We start from the raw sequence: 19,090 nt of genomic DNA, 5'->3' as shown, positions 1-19,090 counted from the left end.
GGAAAGCCATTCTATATTGCTAAATACAAAAGGAAGCTAGAAAAGAGTAGATGGAGAACAACAAAATCTAAAATGTAGTTATATACAGAAAAAATATTTAAAGATCATGTAGTTAAATATCGATAGGTAATTCTAATTATTATATTATTATTCTACTGTTGTTAAAATGTTCAAGCTTTCTCCACTGAGCATAAATTAATTTTTTTAAGTTATTAAAAATTAAGGGGTATTAAATTTCACCCTCAGGTGAAAGGTGGCTTTTCCTTAGCCGTTACAACTCTATTACCCAGAGAAGCCCACTTTCTCCTCTTCATTGTGAGAGCCTAACCATTTTGTAAGGTGACTCAAGACGTCACTGAGGGTATCAGGTGGGGGTACCATGTAGAAGAAAGATGGTACACTCCAATGGGCAGGCTGAAGGGAATTTAATAAAGTACTTTCTACCACATTGACAGTAAGGTTTAAGAAAACCAACAGGACTTGAGGTGCCTGGGTGGCTCAGTCGGTTGAGCTTCTGACTTTGGCTCAGGTCATGATCTCGCGGTCTGTGAGTTCGAGCCCCGCGTGGGGCTCTGTGCTGACAGCTCAGAGCCTGGAGCCTGCTTCGGATTCTGTGTCTCCCTCTCTCTCTCTGCCCCTCCCCCACTCATGCTCTGTCTCTATCTCAAAAATAAATGAACATAAAAACATTAAAAAGAAAGAAAACCAACAGGACATAGTGTATGTAGTAGCCAAGACTAATAACAACAGGGAAGCTTACAGAGAGATCCAGGGTTTGTGGGACCTGAAATTTATTTACTCATTCACTTTATGAACTTTGATGAGATGAATACAAAGTTGCAAGTACAAATCAATGATGTAAACGAATGTTTTCAAATGAAAAAAAAAAAAAATACAATTACTTACAAGTTTAAACAAAGCTGACAACCTCTACAAACACCTGGAAAGTAGCAGAGTTATATCAATTAATTGCCTGATGAAATGCTATAATTTTCCCCTACATTTTTGGCTGCATATTCTTTGATTTCTTTGTCCAATGACAACGGTTTGGTTCATAAGTTGTTATTGGTAATGACACGTAAATTGTCATGATTTAAATCCAAACTGAGAAAGCCTGTAAGTCCCTTTTTCTTATTTACTTCCGTTTCAAAAATTGTTTTAGGTAATGTCATGTGAATGTTTGGAATTATTCTGAAATTACTAGGGGAAAATGTCTATCAAGTTTCTTTTACAGGTGCCCTGTATGAAGTGGAAGAGTTTTTCACCCACCAGCATTGACTCTCTATATTTCAACTTCCCCTCCAGGAACTAGTCACTTCTGCATCAGGCTTTGCAGGATACATCACAATTCAACTTCTGGCCATGTGTTTCCTTATGGTGATACCAGATGAACAGTGGATTATAGGAGAATTTCTGGAAGCCATTTCTTTACCATGTTAACTGCCTATAACTATTCACAGAAGTGACATAAAAATGATACCCCACTAAATTCAAATTAAATGTATACCTCAGGTCCCCACAGTCAGACCCTGCCTGTTCCCAGGGTCACTCCACATCACCTGATGCAAAGAGAATTGCAACACAAGGAAGGTAGAGTAGGAAGAGGAGGCAGGATTATTCTGTTTGGAACTAACTGTACCTGTTGAATTAACTGCATCTGTTTTCTATTGCTGCAAAATAAATGACCACAAATTTAGCAGCTTAAAACAATGCCCATTTAGGGCCTCCTGGGTGTCTCAATTGGTTAAGCATCTGACTCTTGATTTTGGCTCAGATCATGATGTCATGGTTTGTGGGATTGAGCCCTGCATCGGGCTCTGTGGCTGACAGCTTGAAATTCTCTGTGCCCCTCCATCTCTCCCTCTCTCTGTCTCTCTCTTTCAAAATAAATAAATAAATAAACTTAAAAAAAATACTCATTTATTAGCTCACAGGTCTGTAACTCAAAAGTTCTCTGTATTCTCTGTTCAGAGTGTCACAAGACTGAAATCAAGGTGTTGGGGGGAGTCCTAACCTGGAGGCTCTGGGGAGAAATCTTTTTCTAAGTTCATGAAGGTTGTGAACAGGATTTAGTACCTTGCAGCAACAGGACCCAGGTCCTTGTTTCCTTGATGACTGTCAGCTGGAGGTCTTCATCACTTCCTTAAAGTTGCCTGCAGTCCTTCTCATGGGATCTCCTCAATTTTCAAGCCAGAGTGGTACATTGAATCCTGCTCCTGCATTAAAATTTCCAGGCTTCCTTTTCTGCCATCCATTGGAGAAAACTCAGCAATTCGAAGGGCTCATGTGTTTAGATCACAACCACCCAGAAAAGTTCCTTAGCTTAACACCAACAGTGCCATATAATATGGCAATAATGGGAGCCATATCTCGTATTCACAGGCCCCAAAGATTAGGACATGCAATCTTAGGATAACTTTCAAAATTCTGACTACAAGATCTTATTTTAACAAGGTATCCAAAAATACATGACCACATTGATACCTTGTTTGGGTTCCTCTCCAGGTGTGGAAAAGCAAGTGAAGGCCACTGAGGCTCAATGCTGAGTACAACTCTGAGCTTTCTACCCATTCAGGGATAAGGAGAAGGAGTGGTCACTGGAACCCAGAGAATATGCCTATATGAAGCAGTGATTTAGTGGAGGAATGCAGCCAATCTACAGTGACTTGGCATGAAGGAGGCCCTGAGATTCGAATAAGTATCCTAATCTCACTCTGCTAGAATCTACTATTGGTTCCTTTCATTTGCCAAATCCACTGAAAATCATAAAACAAAAATGTTCATGGATGCAGTCCATGAATCTCAGGCTCCCTGGGCACACAGGAAGGTGGAAAAATCAGAAAACAGATCTGGAGGGCAAAATGAAGACATCCAGTCCACTGATGGATCTCTTTCTCTAGTTCTTTAGTGCTTATTGACTGATGCTGTGGTGTTGGCACTCACTTGTACCCTTCCTTCTAGTACTTGAATTACTGTGTAGGTGGATAGTGACATTCCCGCCTCTAGGTGGTAAATTACATAAGAGAAGAAGACATAACTTTTACTTTACTTCCACAAACCACAACACAAAGAACAATATTTAGTTGGGCTCCTTAACAGAAGGGTCTATGTGAGCTAATCATTAAAGTCTTTACTGCCAGCACTGTTTGTGGCACATAGTTAAGGAAACGATTTATCATCCAAACTGGGACACTTCTGAGAGTAGAAATGAATGCTATTTATAATTATACTGGGTCAAAAAAGATTAGCTGGGCGTGTCCCAGACAAGGTAGGATGTATGGTTGCCAAACACATAATGGATGCTTGTTAAACACATGGATTAGTAAGTGAATGAAAGGGTGAATGAAAAGTATTACTAGAATATTGTATTAGCTCCCTCATGTCACCTTGCTCTGTGCAATCCACTTATGCTTCTATATGCTACTCTCTTGACTTTATTATTGTCTATTTATCTATATCTCTGACCTCTATCTGGATATCTAGACTGGAATTTCTTAAGGGCGAAACTATATTCATACCCAGCATGTCTACAACTGAGGGAACTACTTTCTACTCGCTTACACTGTTTCCTGCCTTTCCTCTCTGTAAATAACTCCATCAACTCTCAGTCCCCAAAGTGATATTGCACACCCTTCTACCTTACCCCAGCAACTCCCATTTAGTCTGTTGTCAGATTTTCTAAATTTTTCTCCTCTATGCCATTTCTATCAATTCTTTCCACATCACTGTTACTGCCCTGCCCAGGCCTATATCAGATTTCTGTTGTGCTACTTAATGCATGCTTACTTACTACTATTATTGTGCTACTTGCTACTGGACTGCCACTTTTTCAGTCTAATTGTGACTCCATCTCTAGAATTATCTTCCCATGGTACAAGTGGGATTCTATCACAAAGCGTTGTTTGATGGATGGAATACTTGTAAAATAGAATCAAGCCTCCTTGAATTGACATTCAAGGTCTCCCCTAATCTGGCTCAATCCTTCCTTGCTAGCCTCATCCAGCACTACTCTCCCCCAGATATCCTATGTCACCAGACTTCGCCTAATGTACATTCATACTTTGGGGCATCTATAACCATAAAGCACCATAATTTACTTTTTAATGGTGTGTTGGTACTGATTTGTGTGTTTGCTAATTTCCATTGTGTAAATACTCTCACTATGGCCAATTTCCAGTTACCAACTGTGTGTCACTGAATGCAGAGTTGGGAAGGGATGTTCACATTCTGCTGCCATGAGCCAGCTTCAACACATCACTACTCCTTTTTTCTGCTTGTAGAAATCCTACACATCCTTCGAGGGTCATCTTATGGAAGATCATTATGACTTTACCCTCGATTCCCAACTCTGGCCTCCTTGACTCAACTTGGACCCATTGATGGCACATTTTTCATTCTACCTTAAATCCTGGAAAGTAAATTGGCTGACAGTAAATCTCACCTAGAATGCATGAGTGAGTCCCTCACTAGTACATTGTATTTTGTATTTCTCTAGTCAATCATCTTCATAAGCAGTACCTGTGCTTTAGATTCAGCACGATTTATCTATTTTGTATGGTTATACTTCCGTTACTCCATAAAAATCCTCAAGACACAACATCAATAGCATTTATTTCTTTCATTCAGTGTATAAGAGCCAAGGGGCCATGAGATATCATGATGCTAAAGAACTGTGCTTTCAGAACTATGGGATCCTACTGATTCAGTAACTTGGAATCACAGGGGTGGGCAAAATGATCTCAAACCCATCTCATGAAAATAAATTTCCCTTTGGCCATACCTTTCCTGATATCAAGAGGCATCTGTGACGTAGACATGTGTATCTCTTTTGCTCCCATGATACCTGAGCATAATTAGGTAATCTTTATGATTAAGATGGGGCAGGGAAACTGAAGGACTCCATAAAAATCTGCTTTCTGCTCCTTTTCCTCCTTCTGTTCTTGCTAGGATCTGCACCCCCACCCTACTTTATACATGCCTTGTAATGCAAATAGCATGTCCTCCTTGTAAAGGACAGGGGTTAATGGCTTCTCTAAAATAGAGAACATCTAAGGAAGGATGAGGTGAGAATCACCAGAGGAAGCTACCACGTGCGTATTCCAGACCACTGGTGCTAGCCATCTTGGCTCCAAGACCCCTGGCTTCAGGGAATGAGTGACTTATGACAGACACCTGGATCCTGTGCTTGTTCTGACCAGTTCTTCCTGGATGCCTGGGAGGACACACGCTCCAGTCCATAATAAACAAACAAACAAGCAAACAAGAAGTAAATAATAAAACCCCCAGGCCCCAAACAGAGATGAGACTCGTGCTCCTTCTCCTTTCCAAGTCTCCCAGATCCTCCGTCTGTATCTCTTTCTATATTTCCTCAAGAGACTCTGCTTTTGACTCCTGCTGGCTCACATCTGATTTCCATCCTGCATGAAGCCAAGGACCCTCTTTGCTGGTCCTGCAGGACCCCCTCTGGGTCCTCTGACCCAGTCTCCCTGCACCAACGGTACAGGTGCTCTCTGCAGTTTTTATAATTATTTCCTCCTCAATCTCCTTTTTATCCTTCTGGCTGTCTTTAGCTGGGTGAGATAACTTTGTTTTGTCCACATAACTATTCCCTTTCTCCTTTTAGTGGCTCCTTTAAAATCAAATTTCCCAAACTGAGCTATCAGACCTCATCATAAAGCCTCCCTCTTCACTCAGTGAGTTATATGTATATAGGATGGTCATCTTAATCCCCTTGAGAGAAGCAGGACACATGGATAGAAAAATCTCTTGTTGAATCAAATAATGGTTCAAGTGGGGATAAAATAGAGATCTGGTGGTAGTGGTGGTTGTTGTCGTTGTTGTTGTTGTTGTTGTTGTTGTTGTTGTTGTTTTAATTCAGTATTTTCCTGCCTTTACACCATTCTAAGTTAGTTCAAGGATAAGCTAGCTGCAGGTTGTCCTGATACAGTGAACAGACAGAAGGCCATCTTCCTATAATATTCCTGATGAAGGTTTATTTTCATGTGCCTGGAATGTTCTTCATATACCAGTAGCCCTGCTATTGAACTGTTGTCAAAAAATAAATGGCTCCAAATCACAATTGCTTTGAAACCAAAATCATTTTTGGCAGACACCCTCCAACACCTCACAGCACTGAGCTGGCTCCTTGCTAACAACTTCAAAAGCAGATCAATTCATTTGATTACTTTATTACATCTCACTGGTTTCTCTCTGAGAGTTCACCATGGTGTCCTAAGTTTCAAAGTTTGGTGTTATTAAAATGTGCTGTGGAGGTATTTTTAAATGATCGTGTTGGGTGATAGGAAAAATCTCCTGGGAAAATATTCCAGGTCAGCAGAAGGAAGGAAGGAAGGAAGGAAGGAAGGGGGAAAGGGAGGAGAGGGGAGAAAGGATGGGGTGAAGTGTGGAGAGGGAGGGAGGGAAGGAAGGAAGGAGGAAGGGAGGAAACAATAAACAAAAATAGTAACAAAGATGAAAGAATAAAAGAAGACACTGTGTACACACCTGTCTCCTTATTAGATTTGGAGATTGTGTCTCATTCATTATAAGGCTGGACACACAGTAGATGCTTAATAGTATTGCTAATACACTCTTTTAACCATCTCCCTCCCCCCAATCTTTTCTACCACGGTTTGCTCCAGGCAGAAGGATTAGCCTTTGGATATACATACACTTCAGTGAGTCCTCAGGGCTCTGACACGGACGAAGCCATTATTGCTTGATTCTATTAAAGCAAGAAAGCAATTTGCATTTGTTAAATGTTTCCCAGGTCCAAGGAATTTCTCTGTATCTCTTATATGGCACATCAAATAATCTCCACAACTACCTTTTAAAGCATCCTTATCTCTCACAGATGAGACACCTAATATCAAAGCAGTTCAGAAAGTTTCCAAAAATCACATTGGTAAACAGTGAAATCAGAATTTCAACTCATAACTATCTAAGCCCTACACACTATTTTGTAGGTAATACTTTAATGTCTTACAACGTACAGTGTTTGATATTTAGCGAAAATAAAATTCTGAAGCATTAACTTGCTGGCATCTTGGAACTACCGTCTGAGTCTGGAAGAGTGAAGAAGGGCAAACCGAAGCCAGGATAAAGTGCCTACTGTAAGGTCAGTTCCGTTCATACTGGGTCAGGGCATTAACCAAGCTCTTCAGGAGACTGGACAATTAGTGCTAAGGAATGTAGGGTTCAGTGTCAGACATAGCTGGTTGGGGGCCCTTCACCACCAATTTCTTCATTCAGTAAATATTTACACAACTCCTATGTGCTGGTCCTGGTCTGAGTGCTGGAAACTGTGAACAAAACTGAGAAGGCCCTGCTTTAGGGGAGGCTACACTCTATTGGGGGAAGACAAAGGATGGATGGATGGATGGATGATACTTAGATAAGATTCTATTAGGTCATTTCAAATAGTGACAGAAAGACTAAAGCAAAGTCATGTGACAGAATAAAGGGCAAGGTGACTTTGAATAATGTGATGAAGCAGGGTCTCCAAGAGGAGGTGACCGCTGAGCTGACTCTTTCACAACGGAAGCAGCCAGTCACACAAAGACTTGAAGGAAGAGGGGATCAAACAGAAGGAACAGCATGTGCAAAGGTTTTGAAGGAGGAATGAACTTCAGTGTCTGAGGAATAGCCCCTTACTGGTTGATTTCCCTTGGGCAAGTTATCACGTTTCTCTGGGCTGCATTTTCCTCATTGCTGGAAATGACAACAAGACTTCCTCTACAGGACCTGGTAAATGACAAGCCCTCGGTAAATGCTGAATAAATGACATTGATTCCTTTCTTTGTTCATTTCACACATTGCTCAGCATCATGTCTAAATAGGCCATCTGGGCAATTTTCCATTCCCAGGGTTATCTGTCCCTTCTACCAATTAAAAAAAAAAAAAAAACAAATAGACAAAAAAATCCAAGTTGCGTTTACTTGAGTGCCTTATCCAGGTGCAAAGTCAAGCTCAGCCAGGGCATCTGGGCTTGCTTCTCTGTCCTTGATCTGACAGTCTGGATTTGCTCTCAGAATATTTGCTGTCTTAACATGCCTCTCTCCAGATGCAGGGCATTAATTCTGAATCAGCTCCCCCCACTTTCCTGTCAGAGGTTGTCATTTGCAGAGCGGATGATGGAAGGACTGAGTGATAGATGGCAGTCCCTTCAGAGCCTGTCAGCTTCATTCTCAAAGCAGGCACTGAAAAATGCAAGGCTGGTGCCAAGCCACAGGGCTCAGGGAGGGAGTATCAGCGCCTTTCCCAAGGCTGAGATAATGAGAATCCGCTGGTCAGTATCACATTGCAGTCTAAGTAGGACACAGTAATCCTGATTACAATGTTAATAACAATACACTGTATCCCTGAGCACTTACTCAACAGCCCTGGCACATCAATAAAACTTTTTTTTTCCATCCATTCAGTAGATAATTTACTAAACACCCAGTGTGTGCCAACAATCCTACAATGTTCCCAGATTGGAGAAATGAATGAGACAAAGTCCTTACCTTGATGAGACTAACATTTAAAAGAGGGACATGAACACTAAATAATCAAATAATATGCTATGCCAGGTTGTAAAGGCTTAGAAGGAAAAGAAAGCAGGGAAAGTGATTAGGAGGTACAGAAACAGGAGAGGCAAGTTTAGATTGGTGGGTGGTGAGGAAAAGCATCCAAGAAGGGGACCCCCTAGGCAGAGACCTGAGCACAGTGAGGGTCCAGCCACAGAAGCGCCTGCAGTAAAGTTCCAGAGAGGGCTGAGAGGAGCCAAGGGCCATGTAGAAGGGGAAAGGAGGTATGTGCTACTCAAAATTAGTAGAGCCTCAGTCATCTCCTACTTGGGTCTCCTACCTGGAGAGCATCCCTACCCTATGACAGGTTTCTCAACTTCAGCACTACTGACATTTAGGGTGGGATAAGTCTTTGTAGCGGGAGGATGGGGGGGGGGGGGTTGTCCTATGTGTTGTAAGGTGTTTGACAGCATCTCTGATCTCCACCCATTAGATGCCAGTAGCACCTGCCCCCTTGTAACAACCAAGGTCCCCTTTCCCTTGGTTTCCCACATCATTTCTCTGATTCTTTTCAGGTGCTCTTAGCTATAGGTCAGGTACTTCAGATCAAACTTGGAGTTATGCAGAGACTCCCTGATACTAGGGATCCCAGTTGTACATCCATTTTAGGATATGCATAGAGGAGGATGTGCAAGAATCTAATGGAGCTAATTGAGGTTTCAAGTTCCCTCTCTTGTATGGTCCCATTCCGTAGTTCCATCCCTAATCTCCTGCTCATAATTCTGCACCTATTTTCATAAAATGAATCCCCCAAATATATAAGCTGAAGACCCCACAAAACATTCATCTCTGGATAGTCATGTGAGCATAATTCACACAGTTTACAAACGAGACCATTGCTGTGGTGAGTGTCTGCATTTCTCCTGCCTCTCCTGTCACTCAACCCTTACTGCCTTGCTCTAAATTCCTGGAATATGCCTTTGTTGTTGTTTTTTTTAAGTTGATGTTGGGGGGCGGGGGCGGAGAAGTTTGTCTTCTCCATTAGAGTATGTTTTATAAAAGAAGAGACAGGGGCGCCTGGGTGGCGCAGTCGGTTAAGCGTCCGACTTCAGCCAGGTCACGATCTCGCGGTCCGTGAGTTCGAGCCCCGCGTCAGGCTCTGGGCTGATGGCACAGAGCCTGGAGCCTGTTTCCGATTCTGTGTCTCCCTCTCTCTCTGCCTCTCCCCCGTTCGTGCTCTGTCTCTCTCTGTCCCAAAAATAAATAAACGTTGAAAAAAATAAAAAATAAAATAAAATAAAATAAAAGAAGAGACATATCTGTCTTAGTCTTCTTTGTATCAAGTGCATTGCATGAAACAGGGAGAGTGTTTAACAGTTAATTTGTATTGAAGGCATAAAACAAGAAAACCTAACATGCATTGAGGGATTGCCAATCCCAGATTTTCACAGCGTGGTCTTCACAGCCTCAGCAGCATCTGGGAACTAACTAGAAAAGTGCAAATTCTCAGGCCTCACCCCGGATTTACCATATCAAAAACTAATGGGGATGTGCCCATGAGTGAGTTTTCACAAGCCCTCTGGGTGAGTCAGAAATAACTTGACAGATAATAGTAGAAATATGTACAATGTTACCTGATAGAATTCGCCAAGAGAAATTCCCTAAGGTGGAGCATTATTACTCTGCCCATTTTATAGATTTGAAGAGTAAGAGTCAGAAACATTATTTCACCCAAGGTCCATACAGGAAGCAAGTAGAAAAGCAGAAATTTCAATGCTGGAATGTCTGACTTCAACATCCACCTCCTTTCCCTTGTAACACATTTATTCTTGTGGGAAGGTTCCAAAATAATTGATGTCAAATCCCTTTGGAGAACAAATAAAAGCCCTATACAACTGTGAAACGGTGTTATTACCAGCAAAAGTAATAACCATCATCATAAGGAACACTTCTTGGCATATTTCTGTTATGTGCAGTCCTGAGGACAGTGACATCCTGTTACGGCTTTTCCGAGACGCAGAAGGGTTAATGAACCTCCCAGAAGCCCTGATTTCCTCCCAGTGAGTCACTGGGCACAGAGGAGACCAGGTACGTGGGTGTATTAACACACACAGCACAGCAGGCTTGCGTGCACGTGCGCATCCCTAGTGGGAGTGAAATGAAAATAGAACTGGAAAGCAAAACCCCTTCTTTTGCTGCCTGTCTCTCCTTGTCACCTGTCATAAATCTTCGAGACCAGCGTTCTGTGGGCAAATGAGATTCTCCCAACCCATGGCATGTGGCTTTTGGAACACCGGTCTAATGTCTAGCAGCGCACTTTCTGTGAATGCTTTGTGTCGTGTATGGATATTAGTTAGCATCAGCCACCCGAGTCTGTGCTGGAGAAAGACAAATACAAAGAAAAGCAGAAAAAAGTAAGATAACTGGCTATTTATATCTGCTCTGTCGGAAGTGGTGACAGGTATAATTACCGAGTAGAAATTACAGGGCTCATTCCAGTGGCGTTCCCCCCCCCCCACTGTTTTCGGGAAGATAAAAGATTGAAAGTGTTCCTGACATCTCTTCAAAGAGAGGATGCTCTGGCATTCACTTCCAGTTACTTTGAGATTGATTAAAAGCAATTTCCTGTTGTTCGTAGTTGAACCAAGGGGGCTTTCCTGGTCCCCTAGATTCAGTGAAACCTTTACGAAGGGACAGCGTCTTTTTGAGCACTGGCATCTTCCCATCGGCTCCCTGCCCCAGGTCCAGGTCCTAAGCTCCAGGGTCCTTTCCCTCCAAAGAAAAACAAGCTGCTAAATTAATGCACGTAAAAATGTCACTGATTTAACTGACCCTAATCCCAGGGGTATTTGCAGTAAAAGCACATAAGGTAAAATCTTGTGGTATTAGAACTAGAAGGGGCCTAAAAATCCTCTACCTCCGTGATTTCCAAACAGAACCAATTATCAGGGGTCCCTTTGGATAAATAAGTTTCCCCAGAACTACTCAGGCCTAAGGACCCAGACTCTCTAGGAGCCAGACACAGGAACTTGTCATGTGATAAAGTTCCCAGGTCATTTAGGTTTACAGAGCTTTAAGAACCACTGATCTGCCCCAAACATCTTATTTTTTTAGGGGTAGGATATGAATGGAAAAGGGGAGATGGGTGAGGCACTTGGCTAAAAATTTTAAAACCTCAGCAATGAAGATAAATAACATTTTAATGCAATATTTTTTAAAATTGAAAGTAATGCCAATACTCCATGGTAAACAAAAAATTAGTTTTAAATGAAGACAGGATCAATACTACTGATTTATCCTTTATGCTCAGGCTTTAGAATATGGCTTAGCATGAGCCATTTTTGAACATATTCTTTTAGAATACCATTTATCTTGATTGCTGAGTTTTTTGGTACCACTTTAAATTTTACACCCAAAGGGAATGCCTTGCTCACCTCACCCTATATTTGGCAAATATTGAAATGTGATGGCTGTGAATATGTATATACAATGTATAGAAGTCAGTTTTTTGGCCAATGATGGTTTCTGTGTATACATTTTTTTTTTGCTTCTTCTTTTTTTTTCTTTTTTTTTTTTTTAATTTTTTTTTTAATTTTTTTTTTCAACGTTTTATTTATTTTTGGGACAGAGAGAGACAGAGCATGAATGGGGGAGGGGCGGAGAGAGAGGGAGACACAGAATCGGAAACAGGCTCCAGGCTCTGAGCCATCAGCCCAGAGCCCGACGCGGGGCTCGAACTCACGGACCGCGAGATCGTGACCTGGCTGAAGTCAGAAGCTTAACCGACTGCGCCACCCAGGCGCCCCCCTTTTTTTTTTCTTAATCAAATTATCTATCAGCATTTTAAAGTAGGGAGATTTACGGGCACCTGGGTGGCTCAGTCAGTTAAGCATCGGACTCTTGATTTCAGCTCAAGTCATGCTGTCCCGGTTCCATGAGTTTGAGCCCCACATCAGGCTCTGTGCTGACAGTGCAGAGCCTGCTTGGGATTCCTTCTCTCTTCCTTTCTCTCTGCTCTCCCCCTGCTCACCTGTCTCTCTCTCAAAAATAAATTAATTAATTTTTTAAAAAGTAGGGAGATTTAACATTTTTAAAAAATTACATTTTATTGTGAAAAATCAGGTTGTTGTTGTTGTTGTTGTTGTTGATGTTTTTTTCTAGACCCATATATCCTCATGACATCTATTGGCGAGAAGTGGTTGCTGCCCCCTTTCAGACCAAGCAAGGACCATTTGTCATAGTCAACACCACGTGCCCTGACTAGTCTCTGTGGACATTTGATTTTTGTGATCCCAGATAAAGCAGAAGACCACATAAAGAAACAGTGGCAAGACACTGTGTAACCCAGCTTTTCAGCAGATACAGATAGTTACACCGTGCTTCAACATGGCAGACACTAGCCAGGCAAGGTCTCTCTGAATGGCACCATAACTGCTACCTGGTTCATTTATCTCTGCTCTTAGCCCCACTGGCAAGCTCAATCTTGCCCCAGGCTCTGGGAGCAATATTTTCAAGTGGGGAAATTAAAGACATAGAAGTAAGACAGATGTGTGGTTGATTCTGCTTTACATTGGTTTCTTTCCTTAAACGACTTTGACCTAAAACTTTCCCACTCAGCCTTTTCATTTTCTGGCAGAGAAGGCTCAGTTTTGACCCTTTTCCGGGACTCTGGGGTCCTTGCCCTTCCTCCTATGGCGGAGACCTCAGTATTCCAGGCACTGGGTATTCCTGTCATTGCGGAGATGGCAGATTTGGCCTGGGCCCTCCAGGCTGTTGACAAACATGTATGGAGTGCTTTTGGTGTGCAAGACTCTGGTGCCACAAAAATTTACAGTACAGGCAGAATTACTCTCCTCATGGAACTTTTAATCCGGTAGGGGCCACAACAAGTACACAGGCCCCTCACCGTAGTGACGCTCACTGAATTTTCCAACAAATTATCTTGCCAATTTCCTCAAAGTTACAACCCTCAAATGCTTAAAGGAGCACGGCATTGCAAAAATGAATGAAGGAGACTCAGAAAATGAAACGAAGTATTAGGCACCGTGAAGAAATAGAGAGTACTGTCCCTATTTGATGGTATTCAAATTCATCCTTTTTAAAAAATTTTTTCTTACGTTTATTTAGTTTTGAGAAACAGAGTGAGACAAAGCGTGAGAGGGGGAGGGGCAGAGAGAGAAGGAGACACAGAATCTGAAGCGGGCTCCAGGCTCTGAGCAAGCGGTCAGCACAGAGCCTGATGCGGGGCTCGAACCCACAAACTATGATATCATGACCTGAGCCGAAGTCGGACACTCAACCTACTGAGCCACCCAGGTGCCCCTCAAATTCATACTTTTTAAAAGTTTATTTTTGAGAGAAGGAGAGAGAGAGGGAGGAGCAGAGAGAGAGGGAGATAGTCCCAAGCAGGCTGCCCGCTGTCAGCACAGAAGCCCACGCAGGGCTCAAACTCACGAACCCCGTGAGCTGAAATCAAGAGTCAGATGCTTAAACACCTGAGCCACCCATGCACCCCCTCAAATTCATATTAAAAAATAATGTATGGAGGCCAACCAAAAGACATTTGCTGACAGAATTTCGCTTCTGGATCAACCTGCCTAGAGGCTCACCAGACTCCTTCCTGCAGCTTTGCAGTCCTTCTCTGACTCTTGTCTGCTGGTTCTGCTGGTCTCTAGCAGAATTACCTACTGAGTCCAAGCAAATTACCTGTCCCAGCTCCATCCAGACAGCCCTAGATGTGGCTATAGTCCATGTCTCCAAGCTAACCAACACCAACCCCATTCACCTGTCCGTGTCCTTAAACTATTCCTGAGTCGTGGATCCCTGTGGCAAGATAATGAAGTCTATGGGCTCGTTCTCAGAATGTTTTTAAGACCTAAATTAAAATGCATATGATTACACTGGAAATCAGATATATTGAAAAATAGATTTAAAATATTAAGGATGATACATTTGAAAATAGGAATGTATGTGCTCCTACGCTGATGCATTAAATGACAAGATATGGCAGGATGTCTATAAGTACCATAATTTCAAAGTAGCAAGGAGAAAAAAATATTGAGATATAGTAACTACAATAAGATACGAAAAAATATCTATGGTTTCTATTGGTGACAAAGTCTCAGGTGCTGCCAATACTATCATGGTCTGTTGTGTATATTTGCAATGAAGGAAATCTCATTTACAATAGGGCTTAGTGAAAATAAAGCTGCAGTGTTTTTGCCACCCATGTTCATGAGGACCTAGAATTCTGAGGACTCTTGGGATCCATGGAAAAGATTCTTTGACCTGGAGAAACCCTTTCCAAAGTGCATTGCAAAAGTCTGTCGGCCTTCAGGGTACATCTAATGTCAGGAACACTGAAAATGCTAACTTCTTTTTTCATTGAATTAGACTAGAAGTGCCCAATGGGGATGTTAAATCAGGTAGCCACAGCATTCCCATACACTGCTGGTAGGGGTGTAAATTCGTATGACTTGATCATTAGGCTGTTTCAAAAGTCTTGGAAAAGTCAAAATTCCTTTTGACCCTGCAATTCCGCTTCTGAAATGTATCCCCAGGAACTAATGAGACGTGTGTGCAAAGCTTTAAGCACAAAGATATTCATGCCCGGCTGTGTAAGAAATAATACACATCCAATAGAAAATGACGCAGAACCGTGATTACTGACATGAAAAGATGACAAATAACAAGTAAAAGCAGGATGGGCATAAAAATAATTGCATATGCACGTATTTGCACAGAAAAAAGCTTGGAAGGATATACACAAATTCTCTCCATGGTGATTTCTGGTGATTTAACATTGATTTTGCATGCTCTTATCCTTCTTTTTACCCCCTGACAATGTATTGTAGGATAATGTATTATTTATGTAAATAAACAGAAAAAAAAAGGAAAGGGACAGAAATGTTGCCATATAGAGAACTGTTTTATTCTGTTTGGGAAGATGTTTCCTGGGGATATTTCTGTGTTTACATATTCTTACTCATTCAAAACCAGGTGACAATCATTATTGTAGATCCTAAGAATGCAAAATTGAACAAGGCAAACTAGGTGCCTTATCTTATGGAACTTACTTTCTAGTGCAGAAAGCAGTAAATTATCCAACCAACAAATGCATAAATAACAATGCATTGGGCAGAGATAAATGCTTTGGGAAAAAAAAGGAAAAATAAAACAGATGGAGGAAATAAGGAATAGATGGGGTGACAAGGGAGGCTTCCTAGGTTGAGGGTCAGTCCTTTCCATGGCAATAACATTTAAGTGGAAAGACAGCACGAAGCAGTTGTCTATAGATCTGGACTGGGGAAGAGCATTCAATCTATACACAGGGAAAAGCTAATTTGAGGTTTTAGGGCCTGGAGTGTGTGACGACAAGAAACATGAGTGTGTCTGGGATATAGTGGGAAAGGCAAAAAGTAGCACTGGACAACAGTGGATAAGTACTCAAGGGCCAAATCGTTTGGGGCCTTGAGACCATGGTAAAGTGTTTGAATGTTATTCTAAGTGCATGTTCCAAATCACTGAACTTTAGTGGTTTAGTGGTTTGTTACGAAACATTATTGTAGGAACACTAATACAAGGAGCAATGGGAAGGCATTGAAGGCCGTTAAGCAGAGGGGTGGCAATATGGATTTATATTTTAAAAATTATTTTGGGGGCTCCTGAGTGACTCATTCATTTAAGCATCTGACTCCTGACTTTGGCTCAGGTCATGATCCCACGCTTCGTGGGATCGAGCCCCTCAGTAGGCTCTGTGCTGACAGCACAGGGGCTGCTTGGGATTCTTTCCCTCCCTCTCTCTCTGCCTTTCCCCAGCTCGCTCTCTCCCCACCCCCCCCCTCAAAATAAATAAATAAACATTTAAAAATATTTTGCCTGCTGTGTGTATAGTGGATTAAAGAGGTAAGGGTAGAAATAAAGAGACCAACTGGGAACCTAATATATTTATTTTGGTGAGAGATGATGATGGTACCATTTATCGCAATGGCAATGACCAGGATAGAAACAATGGGTGTTTTAGACCTGGGAAGTGGTGTTCCACATGTAGGGAGACCACCATCTAGAGCATTGTTTTAGCCTTATTGTTTGCTTTCATTTAAAATATGATTTCTCTGAGAGTTCAGACATTTCTTTCACAGCTTCCTAATCCCATACTCTTGGTATCCCCCTTCTGAGCATGAGTTCCCAGGAACCTTGTTAGAAAACAGTGGAACTGAGGAAAGAGAATGCCATTACTGTGGTCTGAGAAGTGAGAAGGCACATGCACCTTGGAACTCTTAGTTATTACTCCAACCTCCCATACAACAAAGCAACTTTTCCCAAAATACCACCCACAGAGCACAATTTCTGCAAGGCATGAAGAACATCCTCTGAAAACAGCAAGGCTTTCTTCCTTTTGTCACAGAGCGTCCCACAATCCTAGCATTCTGCACGATGTACGTTGGGAAATGTAAACCACAAGATTTTCCTCATTACCCACCACACTCCATGAAACTGAGTCAGTCAGCCAAATCAGCTCTTGTTCACAGTCAGTCACTACTGGGTTGAAGACCTACCTAACCTTACGAGAGAGCCTACTCTTGGAAATCTCTAGTTGCAAGTCCCTTCCCCTGGAACTGAGATAACCTCCTTGATGTTTTCACTCACTGACAGTGGTGCTTTCCATGGAGGTATAGAGAACTAAGCTCCTTCATTATCCACAGGAGATGCCTCTACATTTGAATGTTGTCTTGGGTCTACCCTTCTTCCAAAGCCTCCTCTGCTGGGAGCTGAATATTGGTATTTCATTCCATCATTTCTCCACATCCAACCTCTGACTGGTCTGCAACATAGCTCACACCTCTTTCATTGTCATGTCATTGTTTACGTGCCCCAGTCCCCAAATATCACAAGAATAGCTATTATGAGGTATACCTTCTCCTACACTCTACCATGTCTAGAACAATGCCCTCCACATAGGAGAATGTGAATGAACCTTTGATGAATTGATTTAATATCTTTGAAGGCAGCTCTTATGTTGTTTCTAAGCCTGCTCATTTCCAGTTCACTCAACCTAGGTTCTTTGGAGAAAGTTCACGTTATAGAACTGAAACTAAGCTGGTTTTTCACTTTGAATGGCATGTGAGAACTCGAATGGAAGTTCTAAAAACATAGGCACGCTGCATAAGTTCCTTAACAAAACAGGGGTGGGGTGGGTAGAGATCCAGGAAATACTCTGTTCTTTCAATTTCTCTCTTCTCTTTGGTTCTACTGGGAATCATGTTGGTTTGTTACCTAGCAACACAGAGCTTATCACTGGGCAATTTACAAGCATTTCTCATTTGTCATCATTTGTCTAATCAGATCTGATCATAAATAAAATCTGCACACAATCAACTGACTTCTGTTTGTAATTAGAATCTATCTCCATCAGGGGGAGGACACTAATAGTCTTACACCTTGCATGTGTTGATTTATTTGTGCCTTTTTGTCATTTTCTAACATGCTACCCCTCACTATCTTACATGATTCAATCTGTCTTGATTCCCTTCAGCAAAATTCCATCTTTTATTGTGAGTTGCTATCAATCCAGGTGTCTTTGGATGAAATTTGTAGGTCATCTCTGCTCATTTATTCTGAACATATCATCTGTGCAAGGTGACTTAATTTTGCGATATACTGCTTATGTTTAACATAGCTTCTTGCTTCTTTTCTATCATACTCGCTTTGCCTACTTAAGTCAATGCTGCAAACATTTCTTATTATGAATTGCAGTGGCCATGAATTGTTTTGTATGTCTGGCATTACTCTCTTCTTTATTCTTTAACAACAATCCCATTCTTTTGTGAATTCCAACCATAAAAGTATGGTTTGGGCTGCAGAGCCGAATATTCTATAACTTTGGTCATAGAAATAGATACTAAAAAAAAATTGCTAGTTCTTATACCCCCATTCCCTGGTCACAGTGCTTGGTCCATGATTGGCCCATGACACAAGCCAGACCAGTCTTTTGGGAATTGTCCAAGTGAAGGTGACAAAAACAGTCCTTTCCTTCTTACTTCTCCAAAATAAAATATTGGCCCTGTGTTTCCTGTGGACATATGCCCTCCATGTGGGGAAGGCCCATCTGCAGAGAATATAGAACAAAGAGGAGAGGCTAAGGGTTATACAGAGGTAGGCAATCAAAACAGAAATAGAAAGAAAAAGAGAAGAAAGAGGGGCACAGGATAGAGGGAAGGAGAAAGAGAGAATATACGAGAGGATGTTGACGTCATTTGAGTCCCTGGTTCCAGTTCCTAAGGCTGCAGAGTCACCCTGACATCTTTGATCATGTAAGCTATCCCAGGACCAGTATCCATCCCATAAATCCATATGTTCTTTAAACATATTCAAGTTGGGTTTCTCTCAATTGCAACTCATATAATTGACTTCTACAACTATAGGAGTCATAATCCCACAAAGTTGTCAAGTACTTAATTTAAAATATTGTTTCACATTTACCACCTGTTGTATCCTGACAATGCTTGAATCCTTGAAAACAGTTCACGGAGAGTGCATCGTACCCGTTTTGCAGATGAGAAAGCGGAGTTACCCCAAAAGTG

The 19,090-nt window shown here is 41.7% G+C and overlaps 1 long non-coding RNA gene across 1 annotated transcript; it reads left to right on the top strand.

The window, feature by feature from the left end:
• The first annotated feature begins 10,489 nt into the window (after positions 1-10,489).
• On the top strand, positions 10,490-13,052 carry LOC123605139. Its single transcript, XR_006715604.1, has 2 exons — positions 10,490-10,595; positions 12,669-13,052. It is a non-coding gene; the product is annotated as an uncharacterized LOC123605139 (long non-coding RNA).
• Positions 13,053-19,090: the final 6,038 nt, after the last annotated feature.

The sequence above is a fragment of the Leopardus geoffroyi genome, chromosome A1 (assembly GCF_018350155.1).
Source record: "Leopardus geoffroyi isolate Oge1 chromosome A1, O.geoffroyi_Oge1_pat1.0, whole genome shotgun sequence".
NCBI lineage: Eukaryota > Metazoa > Chordata > Mammalia > Carnivora > Felidae > Leopardus > Leopardus geoffroyi.
This window is presented reverse-complemented; position numbering and strand designations above follow the sequence as displayed.